General features: G+C 76.8%; 1 non-coding gene across 1 annotated transcript; it reads right to left on the bottom strand.

Moving 5' to 3' along the window:
* Positions 1-534: 534 nt before the first annotated feature.
* LOC148217592 (5.8S ribosomal RNA) lies at positions 535-687 on the bottom strand. The gene has a single exon (XR_015800962.1). It is a non-coding gene; the product is annotated as a 5.8S ribosomal RNA (ribosomal RNA).
* Between the last annotated feature and the right edge of the window lie 1,813 nt (positions 688-2,500).

The following is a 2,500-nucleotide window of genomic DNA, read 5'->3' as shown; positions in this document are numbered from 1 at the left end:
GGCGGGAAAAGCGGCGACCTCAAGCGGGGAGAGAGAGAAACGCGACGGCGACAGAGAGAGGAGGGGAGGGCTTCGCGGGAAGGAGGAGGGGGTCGCACCCCCGTCCCCGGCGCTCTCGGCCTCGCGCGCGCGCGGCAGCACGGCACGGTACCCCCGCGGTACCCACCCGCAGACAGCCGCCCGCACGGGGGGGAGAGCCCGGGGGCGAGGCCCGCGCCTCGCCTCCCTCTCGGCCCTCTCGCTCTCTCGTCTCTCTCGCACGGCCCACGGCGGCGTCTTCGACGCCGACTCTCGCTCTCCCCGGCCACCGCCACCGCACCGCGGCACGGCCCCGGCAAGGACGAGCTCCGCCCCAGCGGCTCGTTCCGGGAGCGGGGAGCTACGGAGCGCTCCCCGAGTCTGCATTTAGGGGGACGAAGGCCCTGCGCGGCGACGACGACGACGACGTCGACGTCGACCGCGGGCAACGGGCCTGCGAGGCAACCCCAGCCGCGCCGCCGGGGTGGCCCCCCCGGACGGCGATTGATCGTCAAGCGACGCTCAGACAGGCGTAGCCCCGGGAGGAACCCGGGGCCGCAAGTGCGTTCGAAGTGTCGATGATCAATGTGTCCTGCAATTCACATTAATTCTCGCAGCTAGCTGCGTTCTTCATCGACGCACGAGCCGAGTGATCCACCGCTAAGAGTTGTCTGGCTTTCGGGACCGCTCGCGTGAAGCGGCCCCTTTTCTGTTTCTGCAGGGACGCGCGCGCCCCCGCGCGCCCCGCTTCGACCGTACGAGCACACACAAACGGAGGAGGAGGAGGAGAAAGCGCGGGGCAAAAAAGAGAAACCCCGCGCAACGCTCCGAAGGTCGGCCAAAGAAAGGCGGAGGGGCCCGCGCCCCCGACCGCCTCCCCCCGCGAGGGGAGACGCCGCCTCGCGTGCCGTCCTTCGGAGGCGGCCCAGGCGCCCGGGCTCGGCCCGACCTCCGCGCGGAGGGGCTTGTGCGGCAACGCGCCGGACCGCGGGGGGCACGGTGGCCCGCCCGGCCTCTCGATCACGGGACGACTACGCGTTCGCGGGCCGGGGGCGCGACCGCCGGCCCCCGCCGCTCCCGGCTCACTCCCTGGCTTCTCCTTTTCACCGCTCCGCCGACTCGCGGAACGCCGCCGCGCCAAAACGCGGGGGCCGGCTCTCCCGCCAGCGGCCCCTGAACGTCGCCCGAAACGCCACGCGGCGGCGGGACCGTTCCGCCGGCGCAACCCCTGGCGCGGGACCGCTTGCCCGCCGGAAGGCGAACGCCCGGCGGGCCGCGCTCCGCCACCGGCGCCGGAGGCGGGACGCCGCCGAGACCCGAGCCGGCATCGCGGAGCGCCCGAGGTCTGCCGCTCGGCAAAACCCCTCCGCCACCCGCGGCCGCACTCCCGGGACCGCCGCCGCTTCGCACCGCCGAGCTGCCCTTCCGCGAGCACGCGCCCAGCGGGCAGGCGTACGGCGGCTGAGCCGGGGGGCACCGCCCGCTCCCCTCGTTTCCACTCGGGGACCGGACGGGGAAGCGCCCCCGCGGCCGCCCCGCACGCCTCCCCTTTTTTTTGGCCCACACGCGGCCGGGAAGGGCGACGGGGAAGCGGACGGGCGGGGCCCGGGCCGGGACGGCCGCCGGTGAAGGCGGGCGCCTCGCGGCCGACCGTCCCCCCCCCCCGGGGGGGGCGGGGACACTCGCCGAGCGGCGACGCCGCCGCTCGGCACGGGGTCGCCCGCGCCCGCCGGACCTCCGGCGATGGAGGAGCCGGCCGAGCGCTGCGCCCCAACGGGCGGGGACAGCGCTCCGAGTCAGGGGTGGCCGGCGGCCGGCGCCGCCGCGGTGCGGTTCGAGGCGACAAGGCCGTCGAGGCGAGAGGCGCGCGGTCGCGCCTGACGCGGCGCCGCCCGCGAGCCCGCGGCGGCGGCTAAGGAGAAAGAGCGAGAGAGCGCGGCGGGCCCCGGCGGCCGCAACCCCGCAGCTGAGGTAGGTAAGGCAGAGAGCGCGCGCCCTCTGCCGGCGTCGCCCCGCATCGCAGAGGCCAGCGGGGTCGGCCCCCCGCGGCCGATCGCGCGCCGCGGCCTCTCCGCCGAGACCGGGCCGCAGAGAGGGGGGGGGCAGGGCGCCCCTTCCCCGGCCCGGCACGGGTGGCCCCCGCGCGCGGGCAAGCGCGGCGGGACGCCGACGACGGCGAGCGCGGCCGGTCGCGACGGACACGCCACCGCAGGGGATCGGCGGGAGTAGCTCCCCACCCCTCGATGGCGCCCCGCGCCGCCACCGCCCGACACCCGCTGCCGCCGCCGCCACCGCCGCCGCCGCCGCGGCGGGGCCGTGCCGGGCCGCCCGAGTCTTTAAACCTCCGCCCGGCTCGGCGGCCCTTTCGGCCCCCAACAGGCGTTTGACGACGCCGAGGGAAACCGGCAGGAGACCGCCGAGGCGCGAAGCGCTAGGTACCTGGCCCTGGGGTGAGGGAAACGACCTGCATGGCCCCGCCGGG

Source organism: Sturnus vulgaris, unplaced genomic scaffold (assembly GCF_052056855.1).
Source record: "Sturnus vulgaris isolate bStuVul1 unplaced genomic scaffold, bStuVul1.hap1 Scaffold_570, whole genome shotgun sequence".
Lineage (NCBI taxonomy): Eukaryota > Metazoa > Chordata > Aves > Passeriformes > Sturnidae > Sturnus > Sturnus vulgaris.
Note: the sequence above shows the minus strand (reverse complement) of the source record. Positions and strands in the feature narration are given on the sequence as shown.